Source organism: Leuciscus leuciscus (assembly GCF_965113295.1).
Source record: "Leuciscus leuciscus genome assembly, chromosome: 2".
In the NCBI taxonomy this organism is placed as follows: domain Eukaryota; kingdom Metazoa; phylum Chordata; class Actinopteri; order Cypriniformes; family Leuciscidae; genus Leuciscus; species Leuciscus leuciscus.
The window spans coordinates 8,430,098-8,451,764 of NC_138726.1; the positions used below are offsets into that span (position 1 = coordinate 8,430,098).

The 21,667-nt window shown below is 40.1% G+C and overlaps 1 protein-coding gene across 2 annotated transcripts in view; it reads right to left on the minus strand.

Moving 5' to 3' along the window:
- zfhx3b (zinc finger homeobox 3b) overlaps positions 1-21,667 on the minus strand; it is a 150,432-nt gene that overhangs the window by 121,616 nt on the left and 7,149 nt on the right. The gene's annotated exons all lie outside the window — the stretch shown is intronic.

Here is a 21,667-nt window from a genome sequence, read left to right on the forward strand (position 1 = left end):
AGCGTGAAACCCTCTAAATTGGGAGGGTCAATCACCTCGAGCGTGCTCTTAATCTGTTCTTCCACAGCTATTGATCAGCGAAATACACAGAAGCTAGGTTATACTGCTAATGTATACTTCATAAGTCCACTTAAAACCACACTGAACAAGACGAGGAAACGAATGACAGAGAAAGAGAGAGAGCCAAAGTCTGACTACCTCAGCTGGGGCCTTCTCTCCCCCTTCCTGTCAGGAGGTAAATAGCTATTGGCTGCTCAATAAGTGGCTTCGGTTCACAGAGTGAGGGGTCTTTTTCCCTCTGCTCTCCACTACCTTGACAAGCAGGTATTGACAGAGCAGTTACACACTAACCCATTGGGGGAAATCCTCTACAATGTGCCCCGGGCAGCTGATAAATGGAACTCATACGCTACCTGAGAGTATAAGCGCCTATATGCACACAAACACAAACACACACACACGTTTTCTCTCACACACTAACACAGAGGCATGGTCACACAGAACGAGACCTGACACACTGAAAACTTGACAAAGCAATGAAGTCTGATGATAATAACAGGAAGTGAGTCAAAGAGAAAGACGAACAAGGGCGAAAAATGGTCAGTAAAGATGTGAAGGTCATTGACGTTTCCTTGGACACAGATGTTTGTCTCTCTCTCTCTACACCAAAATCATTTTGCTCGGCTTCAAGAGGCACAAGATTACAGGATGGGAAATTATAGTACACAAACGTACGCTCGATAGATGTGGCCATGATCAAAATACTTGATTAAAAAAAATGAAAGCATTCAATAGCCAATTAAGGCCCTTGGAAACAGCTCGCTGAGTCCAAACACAGCACGGTATTGACACAGAAGAAAAAAACGAACAAAAAAGGCGGAGAGGCAAATGTGAGAAAGATTATTATAGTGCTAAAGCATCTGAGTAGCATCGATATGGACAGCCCACCACCAAAGCAGTTCAGCAAATGATAGACAGGTGACACGGTGAAGAGACGGGGTAGTCGAGGGGTAACAGAGAGAAAGCAGAAAGCCCCTCGTAGCGCGGTCTCCTCTCTCCGTAAGCTTGTGGGCTGTTAAATAGCCGGGGGTAAGGCACTGGCTATCACTTTGTGATATGATGTCAGTAACCTTCATTGATCCACGTGCAGGCAGGCAGGCCTTATCACAGACTCTCTCTCTGTGATATACTGAGATCTGGGCCCCAGTGCTTTTTAATACACTGCACTTTGGGTGAGGATGTCACAGGCTAACCTCACGGCACCTTGGGCAATATTTTACAGCGGCACTATGACAACCGAGAAGGCTGGAAAAATAAATGGTGTCGCTTTACTAGTGGTCTTACAATTAAAATATTTAATTTTTATTGGTGCTTGTGAGGATATATATCTAAGATTAGGGATTTGAAAAAAAAAATTCAACTTCAATCTGTACCTTATTTGTATTGCGGTTAATTGTATTGAATGTGCACTTGTAGTGTATTTCAAATATTAAATGTATATGTTTTGCAAAACTGAACTTGATATAATATTAATGAAATGAAGGCAACTTATGTGTACTCAGAGTACACTTTCATGACTGTTTTAGCACACTTAAGTACACTTTTTGTAATGTCAAATTAAAAGTTTTACTTTAAAAGTACATTTTAAAACTTAATCCTTTGTCATGCTTTAAAGATGTACACTTTGCTGTTTACTAACATTCTTAATGTGAAGTCCTTGATTATAATTTTACTGTATTGTTAAACTGTTATTATTGTTAAACTGTTATTCAATATTACATTAAAAGTTAATATATTTGATCCTAAATTGCGACTTCACATTAGACAATAGAAATAATTCTGAAATTACATATAAAGATGTGCTTAAGTCCTACTTAAATGGGTAAAAAAAAGCACTCTAAAGTTCAGCTAATTGCATTTAATTAAAATTTAAACTTAAAACTTAAAACAATACATTCAGATAAGTATTTATTTTACAGCATATTATTTTTGTACAAATTACTTTTTTCAAAAGTATGCTTAAGTGTACGTAGAGTAATACGTCCCTCATATTTGTACTAAATACAAAATGATACATCTTATCAAAATACAATTTCAGATGTACAAGTACAATAGCAATGCACTAAAACCAACGCCAAAGTTAGTAATAACCACAAAACACCTTAGCATTTAGGCAGAGTTTAGCATACACTAGTTAATTTTATTCTTGCTCTTTTGTTACATCCTTTAATAGGTATAGTAATAGAGAATACAGGAAATTACGTATAAAAGAAGAGGAAACACCATACAACTTTAGCATTTAAGCTAATTGCTAGGATAGCTAATTGCTAGGGTTCTGGCTAGTCCCCTTTTTATTTGTAAGGTCATCAGAGTCCAAGAATTATGAGGCAAAAGTATTTTTGAGTAGGCCATGTATGACGAAAAGCAGGAGGCCTGAGCTGAATATTTTTCCGCCACTAAGTTTGGTGGACGAAAGAAACACTCAGACACACACTTCCAGAAAAATCAAGGTGCTGACAGGAACTTCCCTCACTCAGATTTACCCATACACCTGACCTGAGTGAAAACAGACAGACAGACACACACACACACACACACACACACACACACACACACACACACACACACACACACACACACACACACACACACACACACACACACACACCATTTGCTTCTTATCCTTTGGAAGTAACAATCAGTTCACTACCACCATATGACCTATATGTTTAACTTCACAACACAGGATTCCACATGGGTCCACATCAAGAGAAAATGTGAAGTGTGTCTTGGGAAAATGTATGCATGGCCTCAGGAGGAACTAAATTAGCAATTTATCAGTAAATCTAAAATATAGTAGATTAAGCCTATCAGTCCCTGCCAGTTACACAGGTGTCTACTAACACAGACACTTATTCTGATGTAGTCTATGTGGGCAGAGCGTTGCGGAAGACAAAAGCATCTGAAGGAATAGCAACAGTATTATCCTATGTATTGATTTTAGCTGTTGGGTATTACAGAGGGAAAGAGTGGTTTTATCAGGCTAAGATCCCCCTACACTTTTTCCTAACTAAACCAGTCTTTCCACAGCTTATCTGGCCAGAGAGGCTATTACTTACACCTTCAATACACCCTTCACCTGGGAGGACAGAAGTTAACATGACTTTTTGGTGAGGCTACTTGCCTCATCATGAGTGACGTCATGGATGACCCTGCTGAAAATACCAGCATGGCTAGTCACCAGAACATTCCATTCCATTTTGCATGTTGGTTCCCATTGTGGGATGTTGGTGTCCCCACCAGTCCTTTTAACTAACCCAACAAATCAAAACTTCTTTGCTAAAAAGAAACTTGCAGTTTCTTGCATTTACTTTTTTTTTTAAGTATGTACAAGCATCTCCAGATCGAGCTGCTTTCCAGGGCTTCCTAAAGTTCACCTATAGATTAAGTATGATGATCTAGCAATTAGGCTTCTTCCTCTTCCTCCTTCTGTCTTTCTATCTGCTCTGAATATGAGCAGCAGAATGGAGAGATAATGAGAGCAGTATAATCCCACAGAGGAGTCTAGTACATCCTCTAATCACAGACTAAATGTTGGTTTTAATTACAGAGAATGGAAGATATCCGAAGAGCACAATGCCACTGACGTTTAAAAAAAACGGTAAACGCCAATTATCGTACAAAATCTGTGGTTATTCTATTGGCACATCATGCCTCCGCCAAGATATGAGCATCACAAGGAACGCTTTTATTCCAATGTGTTCTCATTTCCCAATATTAATAATGGAGACAGGTTGGGACAGAGAAAACCTCCGCTTCGCAATTACTGTAAAAATCCATAATCTAATCAATGTGCAATTCAAAGGGATTGTCTTAATACATATAAAATATATGGCTTGTGCTGAATATGTACACAATGATAGGCTGCATAAATGCTATTGTGAAAATGACCAATGAGGGGATTGCGGGTATTGAGGAAACGAGGCAAAAGTTTAACGATTTACATATTTCATCACAAGGCGAGGCGAGAGTGTGAAAATGCGGGGAAGAGGATTACAAAACAAGTCAATCCATTAAAGAAATACAAGCAATCTTTTTAGAGCCAATCCCGATTTCTCAAGACTTTGACAACGTAATCCACTATGTCAAATACCCTAAGCACACTCAATGGGCTGGGAAAGAAAGCGTGCAAAGATTTTCTGAGTGAGTGTAGACTAAAACCAGGCAGAGGGGAGTGCGTTCTGATACCCGGAACTGGCACGCTCTCATAGGGCACTGCTGGCCGCCTCGCCTGACTCCGAGCCCACCTTGTAATTTGCTAGGGGTGGAGATAAATCTTATCTCAGAGACCTGATTAAGTTTTTAATTTACACTCCAATCAATAGCCCAAGTCTATTGGCAATATGTCTGAAACTCTATTTACCAAAGGATTCTCTGCTATCAATTGATCAAGGACCTCGCAGCCATAAATTATAGACATATGTTTGTGTGTCAATGTGTGTGTGTGGCGGAATGTGTCCGTGCCGGGGGAATTCTTTCGATGAAAAGTGAAACGATGGGAAAGTTTAAGCTGGAGGCAGCACAAAGTTGCCCCCAACAGAGCTGATCGTCTTACATCTACACACCCTCAAAATCACAAAGAGCTCGGGCTCTATCTTTTAACAGCAGCGGCTGGGGGTAGGGTGTGTGCGTTTGGCCACATGTACAAAGATTTGTACAGTGTTCTATCACGTTTGTTACACCAATCCAAGCGTTCAAATGGCCAAATTAAGACATCATTATTACACAATGCTAGTTGAGAAAAACACACTCCAGCACCAACTCTGGCCTGATCCCTCCCACTTCCGGTTCCTTTCTGCAAGAGAGCTATTATCTGTTTACAATCCTGTGCTTTCCAAACGGAACTCTTCAGGATGAATCCGCTCTCGTTGCCCGTATGTCGAATTCCTGAGCTCAGTTCGTCTGTCTGGCTGAGAGTCAGAGCAACATGGGAAACAGAGGCAGGGATTGTTCAGGCATCGGTTTGCACCACCATGACATCCAGGAAACGTCCCAATGGCTATTTTAAGCTATTTTGATATTTGTTTAGAACTTCACAGGCTGTGTGTGGTAGAAAAGTCTGGAATAGAGAGAGATTGTGCTCAGGAAATGTGAAGAAAAGATCACAAAATGTAAAAAAAGCGAAGGTACCTTTTTTCATAACAGAGGTGTGTGAACAACGTGTGTTCTGTGATATTTCTCCAGTGTGGTTGGTAGGGTGCCGGTGGGACTCTCTCACTCTGTTTCCCAGGAAAAGAGCGGAAAGAGGGCAAGTCCTTATCGGCATGGAGAAAGTGTCGTCATAGCATTTCTGCTCTGACCCTGCTGACTCGCCGATTCCTTAACATGAGATCATTCTGGACAGCTGACCTCAATATCACTGTGCTGTGCTCTGCCAGCCCGCTGCACATCCACAAGAGCTTCTCCTCTGTATAACAGCAGATAGTGACCACACTACAGTCCACACCCCCGTCAGCCCACACACACATTTGAAATACTCCCTTTGAGCTCTAAGAAGGTATAAACTAGAGCTACAGTACAATGAAAATTGGAAATGTTCTAAATGAAATAGCAGTATACCACTTACTACTGTATACTAGTTTTTAAAAACAAAGTGAAACTGTATGCAGTATGCAATGATAAACATTTGTAACAGTAGTACACTTTACAATAGTTCGATTTGTTTGTAATAGTTAATATGTTATATATTAACACAATACTTATAAATTAGCAATAATGTAGATTGATAAATGCTGTAAAAAAAAAAAAAAAAAATATATATATATATATATATATATATATATATATATAAAAATATTTTTTTACCTATATGCATTAACTAATGTTAACAAATTAAACTACTGTAAAGTGTTAAGTGAGTGTAAATTTGTCAAAATTTTATAATTCAAGAGTCAAGAAAGTTGATATTGCTTCCAGATCCATAATGATACCATTATGTTGACGAGTGGAGCATGTGCTTGGTTTGAGAACAGATATATTTTAAAGGTTCTCTATCACCATACTCACTCAGCTATTGCCATGCTAGGCTGATGCTATCAAAGCATTGTGTTACCAATTTGCGAGTTAGCATTTACTGAATTAACTAGTTAAGGCTAGCCAAGTTTACACTTCTAAAATTATAAATTGAGATTACATGATCATTTTAGGTTAAATGTATGAATTAGTTTACTCAAATTTTCACGTTACAAGTACAAAATGAAAAAATCTTACTCAATCTTTGAATTTCTTAACTTGAAAAATGTGATGCTACTGATTACCTCAATTTTATTTTAGTTTTAGTTTTGCCAACTTATTCAGGTGTACAGTATACACATTTGAGTAGTATAGTAATTCGTTTAGAAGTAGGTCATCTGAATGTCCCTTGATATACTTCAGAATATACAGCAGTAAAGTAATAGAATAACGTGGTATTATGCCATTTTGAATAAACCCAAAAAATCTTTTTCCACTCTCTCATTTTCTTCCTTCCTTCGTATATTTCAAGAGTGAAATAAATAAATGAAAGGAAACACATGCTGGGTTGTATTAAACAGATGCCACATACGACATTCATCCTCACACTGGCTGGTGTGTACATTTCAAACTATACACACGACAGGCAACAGAAGACACGCACACCTACCAAACATTTCTGACGGTGAGTGACCGGAAATGGAGGGAGCGAGTAGAATAAGGCACTGATAAATGATTTGGGGAGGAATTTTAAGTGCTATTTTGTCACGAGGTGAGCCTCACTCTGGTGGACTCTAGCATAAACATGTGTCAGGACTGCATGTAATTACAGAAGAAAAACTTCCTCTTGTACTACGTGCATGAAAAAAAAACCTCACAGACTGAAGTATCTGTGTGTGTTTTATAGCCCCCAAACCTGCTACACATACTTTAAAGATGAACAAACACAAAACACACATTTTGGCACCTACTGCCATAAAGTCCTGTTAACCAAGTGTTAATAAACTGGTAACATGTAATCAGAGTTGTCACATGAATGGCATGCAATGTGAAGAATGGACAAAATCTGGTTTCCAGAATATTCAGGACACGAGTGTGTGCTTGAGTAAACAAGGAACGATTTATGCTCTGAAAATTGTGTAACACTTCCACAAAATGCCTGTCAAAGATCTCCAATCGTGTACGCAACAATCCCACAGTCCCTGATGATGTCCAGATTTGTTTTGATCGAGTCAGTCACTGTAGTTTCTAAAAAGAGGACCATACTGGGGCTCATTTTCCACACTAACCCTCATGTTTCTCAGAGCTGCTATAATTAGCCAACTTTGTTCCTCGCTGCATGTCCAAATGATATTTACATATACAAATCCCATTTGGCTGCAGAGAGACCATTCCAGCAAAACCAGCTAGCAGAGTTTGCTCGAAATTACTAAACAAACAGGATGAATATGTGTCCAATGCATACCCCACAGATAATGAAAAAATATGGATGGTTTGAATGTGGTCACATTGTGTTTTGACTGAAAACGAAACACTCAGCACGAAAGGCATATTACAGTCATGCTGTCAAGTCCTTCTGAGTGTTTCGGGGGTCAGTGGAAGCTCTTTAGCTTGGGCAGGTCAGGGCTTGAGGTCTGAATGCATTAAAAAAAACATTCCAGAGCTCTCAGCAGACAGCCACCGTTGGAAGCAAACGCCCTCAGACGCTGCATAACCCTCAAACTTCTCCTCAAGCACTGCCAAGTCTCTCTCGCTTTCACTTCCTCTTCTGTCCTGCAGATTACTCAAGCGGTTAAGCATCGCATGATGTCATAACACTGTCTGATCGGTGGATGTTATGAGGAAAAAAAGGTGAAAAGTTTCTGTCCTCTTGTTGTAAAGTTTATTAGTGGACACATCTGATATTAAACAGAGCCATATCAATGTGAATGGGATTTCCTGAGTGCTTAACACACTTTTTTACCTCTGTGTTCTCAAGCCTGCCTCATTAGGGGCCATCTTGATTAGCTGCGGAAGGCTTTGTTGAAGAGCTATTTGTACGTTCACTAAGAGTGAATGAGCAAATGAAAAAAAGAGAGAGGGAGGGAGAACGAGGCAGGTTTCAGTTGAGGCCTCGCCCTTGCTCTGCCACGATTGTAAACTTTTTCTGTTGATATGCAAAGCAGTGCAGATCATTTGGGTCCCCATGGCAACAGCGCCCCTGCTTTGCACAAATGTAATGATTAATCGCGCCTTTGATAACAATGGCCGGCACCGCTGTTCCAACATAAATGCTGTGAGGAAGACAGTGTGTGACTGCAGGGGGATCCATACACAGACCTACACGCACACCCACTCCCCTGCTGTCGACCATTCGCTGAATGCGAGGGGTGTGTGGCCATGTGCGACCACGTGCTAGCTCGCACTACTTTACAAATCGGAAAACTAGCCTTGACTGCAAGTTTGGTTCTCTTATGTGCTCTCTTGTGAGGACAGACAGATAGAAGGACAGATGGACAGATGGATAGACGGATAGACAGACAGATAAACAGACATACAGATAGACACATAGATAGACACATAGATAGATAGATAGATAGATAGATAGATAGATAGATAGATAGATAGATAGATAGATAGATAGATAGATAGATAGATAGATAGATAGATAGATAGATAGATGAAGCCTTTGTGTGTATGTGTTCGTACAAGCCAATGTTGCGGCTTGCGAGTCAATGCAGGAATGTGGCCAGAGTTTAGGTCTCTGAAACTGTAATTCAATCAGCGCCACTTGGCTTTGACGCAGATTCACTTTGTCAGTTGCGCTTTACCATTAATTTATCATTTCGAAAACAAAGACAATCCAAACAATCATTTCTCTCTCCTCTGATACCTGTCAGAGAGGGGTGGGCGCAAATCTAATAACTACATTTTATTGGCTGACATCACAGCTTTACTCCAACACGTGGACAGGCTCCACCTAGACTCGTGAAGTGGGTTAAACATGAGGGACGAATCCTCTAGTTGCTACCAGCCAGATGAATATCAACCACAGGCCTGACAGAAGGGCTCACCCAGTCCACCCCCCCCCGCCCAAAGCCGCATATACATACTACTGAAGGAAAGTCAACAGTGTGTTATGTCTAGTGTCCAGATGGTCAGACGTGGTATAGAAACATGGCCTCTGAAAGGGGCCGGACTGGGAGCTTGCCCATGCAGGACAGGGTTAATGGTGCCGTGAAGAGAAACAATGATTTCACAGAGAGTGCGAGTATGAGGGGGGGCTCCTCATGCAGATCAGGGACCAACAATATGTTTTTTTTTTTGTTTTTTTTTGGCCTGGTCAAGCTAGTAGTTCATATTGTCCATTCGAATTATAAAAATGTAAAGTTTAATCAATTATAAAACTACTGTTTTTTATTTTTTTATTTTAGCCAGTTCTTACCAATGCTACTAACAATAACATAATTAATTCTCGAAATTATAACAACTATTCAGTGAATGTAAGCCAGCTAGATAACGTCACCTTGGTGACAAGTTTTAACAAGCATAATCCGTAACAACATTACGTAACATCACGGAAACCGAAATGTTTACGTTTTCAAGCATTAAAGCGTAGTGATGTTGTGACCTGCCAGGGCAAGTGACAGTTCCGTCAACTGGCCCAAACTCGTTCTCACACCGGCCGCAGACCAGCGGGCCACCTTATTGTTGAGCCCTGCAGATGTTGCCAGGCCCTGGTGGGTCACACAATCACACACACATTTGCATTCCTGATAGAGGGAATTGGGATTAAGGGCCCTGAATGCCTTTCTCAATTCTGACAGAGTCTGAACACACAAGACAGAGAGAAAAAAAGCAGGACGACATGGGGAGAAAAGGCTACAGAGAAAGAGAGAGAAAGGACAATGAAAAGAAAAGCACCTTGAGAAAATATTTTTTTTTTTTTAAATGTTAAAAGTAGGCGAGAGAAAGGAATGCAGAAGGAAAAAACAGGACAACTTGAAAGAGGGAGAGAGGAGAATTTAAAGAAAATGTATTTAACCAATAACAAAAAAACAGCTATTGTTAAGATCTTTAACGGTGGGTTAAAACGTAAGAATGTAATTGCATTGATCATAAAATACTAAAGCATTTACTTTGAATGAAGAAAGGAAATGCACATTTTAAGAAAAAAAACAAATCACAAAAAGAAGTTGTTTTTATATGATAAAACTAGGCATATTTTGGACGCTTTCTTGTTGTCAAACATTATTGGATCTTGTTGACGGTTAATATAATGAAGTACATCTGTTACTCTTTTAGGACACCTGTGTTAACTTGAGGAGAACTTTCTTCATACATTTACTAAAAATTACTTTTTTCAGTCCAGCTGATTAAAAATAACCATAAAAATGTCTCAGAAAAGTGAAGCATCATTTGTTTGGATGCCTCTGGGTTTGAAATGATCAATTTGAAGCGTGCCTTGACTGTCCGAATATTTTTTTGGGCCACTGTATGTGTATGTGACAGTTGTTTGGCACAATGAGAGAAGAGAGAGGCCCTTGTCCAGGGCAGAGGTCTAGAAGAACTTGTTTTATCCTCTGCAAGAGAGACAGTACTGACCAGCTGTGTTCAGTGAAGAACCATGGCTTATACAAACATACACAACCTTTGATCAAACCACCGTGGCCCAGCCAAACATGCCCCTCACCAGACACTGAGCATACAAACAGTCATAGAGCTAGTTATGTGTTTAAGTGTGTGAGTACGTGTGTGGAAGTTGAGCTTGGCACAGTGAAAAGGCAACATGGTAGTGAAATTCAAGAGGCAGTGTAAAGAAAGAAAGAAAGAAAGAAAGAAAGAAAGAAAAGAAAGTAAAAATCTTTCTCTTTCACTTTGTCTGTCTTCTATGCAAATTATTAGCATGCATGGCTGCAGTACACAGTAATGGGCTCTGTTCCAAAACCTACTGAGCTAGATAGGAGAGCCTCCGCAAACAAGGGCCTTGGAGCCAAAAAGGTTGAGTATATCATTGACATTTTTCTTGACAGTCAACAATCTTGATGCTGTTTTAAAATTTGGATGAAACAAGCATCATAGAAAGCAGCATAATGTTGCTGCCTACCTTTCTGGATCAGCTGCCGCATTGGCAGTGAGCCTGTGATTGATCCCTTGGAATGTTGTCTAGATAGGCAGCTCACTAGGTTGTGGAATAGAACTATAGTGTCTCACCTAAGCCCACAATAAGGATCACTAAAGAGGCACCACAACTAATTAGATTTAACTGCAGGAGAAACAAATACTGAGGGATGAGCTAGTCTAAGAAAGAGCTGGAAAGCAGACCAGAGCAAAGCTTATCCAGTTGATTTATATTCACCGAGGTCAAACCCAAATTCAGGGATCTGGCTAGTCTCAAACACTGTCAAAATTCATTTCCTCCACCTCAAAACATTTCTGCTCAAAATGGAGGTATCGCCTGCCCTCTTGTCTCTCTTGGAGAGTTGCCTGCTTCTGCCATAATTCCATCAGAGCTAATTGCTTCCAGCACCGTTGTCATTTCTGCAAGAGAGGGGCACTTTTCAATCAACAAAAGCCTGTTCGTACTTAAGCGTGGCTGATATGAGATCTGCTGTTGTCTATAAACATTTGGAGCAGCACAATCTAATCTGTACGACATGATAAATTCAAATTCAAATTCAATGTTATGGCAAACACCTAAAAATAATGTGCTGCCAGGTTTTTTTTAAATGGTGAAATATTGTGTTGTTGCATATCTGGCTCATTCTTGGCCTCTAATGCTTGTGTCTGGACTGTAAGTTAGTAAGTGTGGCTATGTTCTCTGGCAGCACTGCAGGGATACTGTAGAGTCAAATTTATACCGCCCCTGTCCGCAGTCAATGCGAGCCACTGACTCAGTAAGTTAATATTTCCCTCTCTTCCACTCATAAATTTGCATGTGATTAAAAAAGCTGACCTAAATGCATTTTTGAGCACCACAAGTAATTAGTTAGAGTATCCTTAGTAGGAGGGCATGTGTTAAGAGGTTTTATCCCCCCTTTTGGAAAATCCAGCTAACACCAGCTTCAGATGGTAACTAGATGTATGTGTTCATACAGGCAGTGCAAGACAACAACTGTAAATTCATTATATTCAATGAGAAATGGCAATTTGAGCTGACATCTGTGACAAAGTTCGACAAAGTTCAACTTTATGCAAATGCAACTACCGATGACTACTAACAACAGCAACTTGGTGACCTTTTAAGGGCCCGATATACTTATATAGCGAAATCGAAGAACGAACTGGAGTGATGTCATTTAGAACAAAATCAGGCCAAAACTAAGTTTGTTTGGAGTTTGTTTCGGGACTTCGGGAAAGTTTGCTCTGGCTGGTAAAAACCTCCAAACTACTATTGGTCTAAGGAGATTACATAATAGCTAGATGCGACTCTCCAACTCATTTTCTCTATTTAGTCCGTCGAGGTCAGGGTTTTTTTTTTAGGTCAGACACAGGTTTTCTCACTGCTTTAATTTTTGTTGTGTTTATTTTGTTATGGAGAGAATATGTTATTAACATATTCACCTAAATGCCACTCTCAGCAGAGTGGACGGCATCAGGATGTTTCATAACAATATATTTTACAATATATTTTATTGGTTTCTAGCTGGTTGAACTTGTTCTAAATAGTTGATCAGCTGAGATCCCAGTTAGTGGACCCGTTTCAGCCTTGTAGATCATATAGATCAATCTAGTTAGAGTTGGTAGACCACTGTGGACAAGCAACAAACCAGCTACCATATTCCAAAATCTAACCTAACCTCCTTAAACTGGTACACCCACCTTAAACTGGTCCACTGCCCTGATAGAGAACAAGAACTGAGGAACACAAGCTGGCTTGCGATTCTCATGTACACCAAGTCCTGGAGTCAGTTCCATGTAGAAAGGAGATGCCCCTGCAAACAGACCCCCCTTGACGTTGAGGAGGAGTGTCAATGAGGGGCTAATAAAGAAAGACAATGAGTAAACAAGTAGGGCAAGTCTACCCCAGCTTGTAGGACCTCCCTTCCTCTCTCTGGGCTGGCACGCACTCAATGGGATCTGCCATAATTAGTCTCACCAATGCTTGTTTAGCATTTGCATATAAATGCTCTCGCTGGCAAGTGCTAAACACACCATCACGAACCATGCCCAAAACAGACGGTGACCACACCTCCACACCCTCCAGGAGAGGGAAAGGGGTCCCAGGGGGGAGCCCCCTCTGTGGCTCTCCTACCCCCGTGCCCGTTGCCTTCAACAGGTTGGCACCCATCTGCTAGCAGCGAGGGGCCACGGCTTGGCCTGCTCTCAGTTCCTGTTTCAAAGGAGATTGTGAAAGATGGCAACCAGGCTTCCTGTTTCTCTGCTTATGTCATGAGAGCGTTTCAACCCTATGAAATGAGCCCTGACAAAAACAGGCAGGCACACACATAGTGTTCTCGGGATGTTTCGATACGTTTTCTTTCAGGCAGCTCAGGCCGTGATAGTATGAGCTCCCGGCCCCACAGATGGAGTTGAGAAATAAAAATAACACAAGACCTCTTCCCTGTAACTGCTCCGTGATCACCTCATCTAGCCTTGGGATGGCTGCTATTGTTCTCTTTCTGTACAACATGCAACAATTCTTTCCTTTCCATGAGCCTCCCCCCTTCTCCCTCTCTCTCTTTCAGTTTCCTCCACGTCTCTAGCAGTTGTTATGACAGATCGATTCATAAAATCGGAGTGGAGGAAGGAAGTGATGAAACGAGTGTCTGTGCACCCTCCACCCCTCCGTCCCATCCACTGTAAACACAATGAAAGTCACCATCGGGAGATACCCACACCAGAACGGAGATAAGCTACAGAACACTCAGAAAAACACACACAGCTGGCCCTCGCAGCAGCGACTGCTAGCAGTTCTTCTCCCTGCCTAAAACTAACACTCATTGGACTCTGATAAATTGTATTGGTCTTTCAGAGCTTGGGATATTCTCTGTGGAGTTTTCAGTTATTCTTTATTTAAGTAGCAACTTTTTCTCAGACGTTTCTTCTAAAATTCCTAAGGAAAAATAGAGTGATAGACTATTGTTGACATAAAGTTAGAACAAAGCTATGCAATTAGTGAATAGCATAGCTCAAGCAATTTGTTCTGGGATCAAGTTGATGAGAAATGTTTGAGTTCATGGTGAAATCTTTGGCTTTAATTGCAGACGGTGGTATCCTGGCACAGTGTGTGACATTAAGATCTTTTCTGAAATTCTAGATCATTCTTTTTCTCAGGAGAAACATCTGAGGATCAGGAAACTTAAGCAAAAATTTGATCTCCACTTAATCTGGATCTGAGAAACAACTGAGTTATTAAATAGACCTAATTAACATTTCTTCTTTTCTATGAGAGGAAGCCAATCTTGAATTTAGCAGACAGATATTTTTACATGCAACATGACTCAATATACTGTATGTGATTTGGACTTCTGACAAATTCTGACGCTGTCACACGAGTGTCATTTTCCCTGACAGCACGTCTGTCATTACCAGCTTGAGACATTAATATTTACATACCACTGAACAAATTAGCTTTTGATGTGTATTTCCAGCAACCGCGAGCCATCGCGATCCTCAACTTGTGTCATCCAGTCTACCTTTAAACAGCCATCAGGTTAAACTACAGTGAGAAAAACAAGGGGGGAGAATGTAATCTCGCTTATGTGTATAGTTACAAACTCGTCACAAAGCACAGAAAAAAAAGGGACAGAAAAAAAAGGAACAAAAGACTGGCACTTGACAAAGTAACTGATCCATAAATGTTTCATGTGAGCGCCAAGCCTGTCTTTCACCTCTGCATGACCCCCCCTACACTCCTCTCTCTTTCTCTCTCCCGCTCTCTCACTTATTTGCTGTCCGGTAAGTTCACTCAGCTTTAGAGAGAGAAAAAAATACAAAGATAAAACAAATCAACCACAAAAATAAGGTATTCTTTAAATTAGGTGAGAAACAGCTGAGAGATAAGGCTCCATGAGACCAAAACACATGTATAATATGTGAGTGTGACTAGATAGAAAAGTTTTTTTTTTTCAGGGAAATAGCAAGTCATTACATTTAAAAATTAGAAAGGCAGTATTTTAGTATTAGTTAAGGTACTCATTTGTTTTTTAATTGCATGCACAGATGACTTGTTCACAATAATACAAGGAATGTGGACAAGGAATTAAAAAAAACAAAATATAGTTGACTGTCAATTATGTTGACTTTAAAAACTGAACACAGCTGATAGTGGATGTGTGTCACAGAAGGTCGGCCTCTGGCTGACACATGACAGAACGGCAGACAGCATGTGTGACGTCACGGTGTGGGGGTCACCGATCTATTGTGGCTGTCTGGCCTTGAGGAATCCCCAGTGACACGATCACACCCAAAACCCACTCATCCAGTCCCCCAAATTTGAATCAGGGTGAGGAGCGGCTTGAATATGTTACAACCTAAGGACGCAAGGTCGATTCAACGGAAACAACAGAAGGGTCTCAAGTCTCGTTCCACACATTGTCGCCTGCTGTCCTTGGTGTGTTTTTTACATGTGTGTCCAACAGTCACACAGCTCCTTTGATTAAATCAATTTAACTCAAGATTCTTAAAATGCACAAAAGGAATAAAACAAGTGTTTAGCAGTGCAGATACAGGGATTGTGTGTGTCTGTGTGTGTGCACATGTAGGTAACGGACGAGTAACCAGACGCCCCGTCCTCAGAGGGACAGACAGCAATAGTACGACTTCACTCAGGCCTGATTTAATTGTGGTCCTATGTAACACTTAATAGAGAGCGCAGTGCACCTGGCAAAAACAAGTTACACCCAAGAGGGGGTGGAGGGGTGTCCAACAGTACCAATTAAACACCTCAGCCAATGAGCTGACCTCTCACAGGACTCCTCGTGCCAATAAACCAATCACACCGCACCTCTCATGTCTCATTAAATACCTATGTGATAGGAAGGCGACAAGGAGAGACAGCTTTTTGTCCTCCCAACATTTAATTATAATGTCTGGGAGGAAAAGAATTCTGCGAAGTAAACAATCATCATTACTATTGAAAACAACACTACTTATTCTAAACGCCAAGACACAGACACTGATATTTGTGCACTGCTGTCATATTTTTCTTTTATAAAAGAAAAAAAGAAGCTTATACAGCTTATTTACAACTTGTAAATAAGCTTCTAAAATGATGCAAAAGTACTAAATTAAAAGCCTGAACAAAATAACATTTACATATAACAGAGCTTCTTAGAATCATTTAACAATATTACATTGTCAGTCTGAGACTGTGGTTTCATAAATAATGCGTTATATAAAGTAAAGCAGAACTGAATCCTAAATTTATTTCCTCATAGAAATATTTGAAATGGCACCAAAATGGCTGCCATCAGAGACGAATGTGATCTGTCTGCTCACTCTACCAGACACTGGCCTTGATCCTCTCTCTCTCTCTCACTCACACACACACACTTATACACACACATTTAACACAGGCACACAATCACAGTATCACTTAAAAAAAAAAAAGTAAAACATGTCAAACAACTAGCATAGACAAAACAGGATTACTTTAGCTGCAAAAATCAAATAAAAATCATAAAAATGTCATAAATGCATTGTTTTTTAAACTGAGTTATATTTCAATTATTTGCATTCAATTATTTAGCAATTATAAGTGAGATAATATAAATACAGACAATAAAATGCCCCCTTAATTTCAGCGTATTGTTCAGCGTCCTTAAAATTATTTATAATACAACAAAGATAATAATTATGTGTATGTGCGTTACATATATTTATATATACATATAATTATTGCAACAAAAAAACAATTATATAAATATATATATATATATATAACAAACTGATTAAAAAAAGTGTTGAATAAAAAATAGATATAGGCCTACTAATTGTAAGTAAACATCTAATCACTGACACTGACAGTTTATGAATTTGATGATGCAGTGTATATTTTGAGAATAAAAATTAAAAGACAAAAAAAAATTCTTTCCTGTTTTTCAAAATAAGAAAAAAAAAATTGTGTACAAAAAAAAATGACACTGGAAACAGATGGTTTTAAATCCTGCACGTGTGTGTGTGTGTGTGTGTGTGTGTGTGTGTGTGTGTGTGTGTGTGTGTGTGTGTGTGTGTGTGTGTGTGTGTGTGTGTGTGTGTGTGTGTGTGAGAGAGAGAGAGAGAGAGAGAGAGAGAGAGAGAGAGAGAGAGAGAGAGAGAGAGAGAGAGAGAGGTGAAAGCCCAGAGGAGAGGTGCTGTTAGATGAACACGGAGCCTGTAGCACTTAGGGGCCATTTTATTGCTTTGCTGTGGTCAAGTGAGGTGCAGCGAGCTCAATTCCAGCGCAACAATGACAAAGAGGGCCGCCGAGACAAAGGGGTATCTCTTTGCCTCTTAACCCCTTCAGTGCTATAAACATACACAAAATCGAAGCCACGAACACCCCGCTCACACGTGCAGAAACACACACGTAAACACTCAACGATACGTGGGACAGTGTGTAATAGCCGCGCCGTTTCAGACCAAACTAATGGATTCAAGACTCCGACCAGCCTGACGGGTAGAGCTAGGCCTCAACGCCACAAAGACAGAATCGAATGACTCTACTATACCTTTATTTCCTCTCATCCTCGCTCTCTCCGCTCCTCCTCTCCCAGTGCACCATGGGGGACCCGTATGGGCTGCTGCACATTTGCAAATGAATCACGCTTTTTGTTTGAGGTTTTTTTCTTCTCCAAACATGGAAAAAGGGAGAGAGGAGGGCGCGCGAGAGAGAGAGAGAGAAAGAGAGAGAGGGGGGCTCCTGCCATCGCTCTTTTCTTTTCTGCTGTCTTTAATCCTGAGGAGGATAAGCTGTGCCGTACACAGAGAGGAAGTGCCATCGGCCTGTCGAGCTTCACCCGTTCCCACTCAGCATTCCTGCAGCCCTCACACACTACACACACACACACACACACACACACACACACACACACGCACGCGTGCTGTCGATCACTCACTCGCATGCACAGAAACGGCCCGCGTTTCTGACAGCACATGCAGCACATGATCTAAGCTCGCTCACCGATTTGTCACTCAGAAAAAAAAAAAAAAGTGCTGTACGTTTCATAAAAATCTATTTCGCACCACAGCTGAGCAGCATGCAGCCTAAACAGGAAAAAAAAAATGCAATTAAATTCATATGATTCAAAATAAGGAATAACTTGCTGCGAATACTCTCGCATTTAAATGGAAAAGCTTTGAATTGCAATAAACTGTATAGCTGCAAAAATATATTCTTTAGAAATGCAGCAGTAATGCAACAAATGACTGCTTTCTGTGATATTACTCAGCCGCGAAATCGAGAGACAGAGCATGATACAGCGACACTCCTTGACCGATACACACACACACTCAATCCAGGTCTGTTTTCATGTCATGGTGCTAATCTAGCCGAGGCTAACACTGGCTGTATCACATGTTATGCTAAGCGTAAAATGCGCTGGAAAATGGCATCTGCAGACGCTCTCAGGGCCCCGATCAGCCTGACTGATAAGTCTGCTTCTCACACCAACACAATCGACAAATCATATTAATATCATATCATAAAACAGACATTACAACAGAGTTTTTGAATATTTGAACATTTTGCATCGTATATACACACACAGACACATACATATTAAATGTTTTATATATATAGATCTACTGTATTAAAAAAAATCTTGTTTGATTTATATTAATGTGTTTAATGTCTGAATGTATTTTTTTGTGTAGCCTATATATATATATATATATAAATAAAGAATCGTATATATTATATTTAAAGAGTAAATATGTAAATATCATACATATGGCTATATTGATCTAAAACATTTGTAGTCTCTAAAAAATGTTTGATGAAAACTAGATCTCGTGTGCATGAAGAGGACTTTTCATTTGAAAATGACACTTGTAAGACACTTGCATGAGTGCACTTACACAAAAATAAATGTGCACACTTATAAAAAAAAAAAAAAGCGTGAAAGGGAACGAAAAATAAAAGAGAGAATGAGAGTGAAAGAGAGAGAGAAGTCACAGGCCACAGGACCTCACGCTTTGTTTCTGCATTGAGAGAAAGGCGACCTGGGCTGCCAGTGTCTGTGTGTCCTCCATGTTTTATGCATTCTGCCTCTTTGTGATGATAAGAGACAGCGCGGAGGGCCGGACGCTGGGCTCCGGGGTGCAACGAAGAGGAGGGGGTGAAGAGCTGGTCCATCTTTATGGCGGAGAACATGGAGCTGCCTTTCAAAACTAGCCCTGACTCCCGCTAGCATCCACAACACTGCCGCCTGTAGAGCCATGCTACTATGCTAGAATTCAACCTCACAAACACACACACACGACACGCTTGGGGGTGTACCACTGCAAAAACAGCCTGAGATAACATCTGCTTGGAACCTATCATATATTTACGTAAATGTCAAATTAGTTTCTTCAGTTCCTATTTGACAGTTTCACAGTATATACACAAAAAAAATGGCTCCATTCTGTTGTCTGGTTTTTCATAAATTAGCCATTTTGCTTCGCATGAGTTTGTGAAATGCAGGCATTGTGGGTCCTCATGACATTAGCTGTGAATGACAAATGCTGAAGGCTATGTTTGTCTCCCAAAATATTCCCTGACTGACGGAAAATGTGCAAAAGCAGCTTCTCGCAATAAAAGAGGAATTCCTGTCCCCGTTCCACACACACACACAACACACACACACAAATGTCTCCTTTTCAGGGCTGACCCTGTCTATAAACAGCTCAGGATCTACTACTCTAGATCAGGTGAGGACCTCTGCTTCTCTCTTTCTGTTCTATATCACTCATTTTTTCCTTTCAAAGCAAAAATAAAAACATTTTATTTAGCCGTTTGGATGGGGTAGTTTAATCATGCTGTTATAACATGTATAATGTGCATGAGTGTGTATATGCACAAAAGAGTGTTTAGGTTAAAAAAAAGATATATAAATAAAAAAAGATATAAAATTATTATCTTTATACACATACATACTGTGTGTGTGTATATATATATATATATATATATATATCATTAAATAATAGGCAGATGAGATCATGTGCACACACACACACTCTCATAAATCTCCACCACAATGATTTGGAGACAGTCAACATGATAACGTATTGTGAAACAGCAAGCCACAGACGTTTCTGCCAACTTTTACTGGGAACAAATAAACGAAAACAGCAACAAAAAAAAAACAAAAAAAAAAAAAGAGGAGGGAAAAAAAGAGGAAGCAGAAAGGAACATGCAGACAGTCAATGCAACCGTCTGAAAGGTGAAACCGTGGCTTGAGCTGAGCTTGTGCAAAGCTGAGTTTACACAGGTAGCGTACCTAACTATCCCCCTATACCCCCCCCCCCCCCCCCAAACACACACACACACACACACGGACCATCCTCCCCACCAACGCTCAGCCTACCCCCGGTCTGTGGTTTAATGATAGCACTGACACGTACGCTATTGTCCTCCCCCTCATTATGGGACGACTGGAAGAACTGGTCCTGACTGCACAGGCTTGCATATTCAAAACCATCATGTGTAATCAGACCCAGTGCTCCTGCTAACCTAATTTACACACACACAATCCAAGCCCTACAGCAAATGGAGGTGGCTGGGCTTTCTCTGCGCTCCTCCTCGGCACGACTGGATTAATGGAAAACTCGTGACAGAGATCGGCTCCTCTCCACACACACATGCACACACTGCTTTCACCTTCACATTAGACTGTATCTGAGAGCACTGTGAGTGTTAACACACACACACACACACACACACACACACACACACACACACACACACACACACATACATATACATATATATATATATATATATAGTATATATATATATATATATATATATATATATATGAAGAGTTCAGATGCAAAAGCCTCTAAATGCCATCTGAAATTTTCTTATAGAATGATCATTTTTATCAAGCTCGTATATTTAAATTCAATAATTTCACTTAAATGGCAATGAAGATTACCTATTAATTGTCATTCAAGTGAAATTACTGAACTTAAATACACAAGCTTGATAAAAAAGATCATTCTATAAGAAAATTTCAGATGGCATTTAGAGGCTTTTGCATCTGAACTCTTCATATATATATACACACATACACATACTATTTATATAATTTACAATTTAAAATTTGCTGCTGATTATATTTTATATTATAAAATATAACACACTATAAAATAAATATTACTTTTAATGCATAATGTATATTTAATAGTACAAGTGAATACAAAATAAATCTGCATACAATGTATACACGTTTAATGTTATTATCATTCAGCATGCTCAAATGCGGCCTGTCATGATGTTGACCCAAAGAGGGCCCTCTACCACTGAGGACATCACTGAGGCTTTCCCTAAGGGTGCCAGCAAAAGAGAGAGAGAGAGAGAGAGAGAATAGGGAGGGGTAAAGAGGAAAGCACAGTCTCCCCCTGCCCTATATCTCCACAACGATATCCATACACACTCAAATGCCACTCGGCAAGCCGTCTCGTCATAGCAGCATCTCCAATTTATGCACAATACATGACCAGGACGAGTACACTTGGCAATATATACGATTGCTGTTGTAAGAGGAAG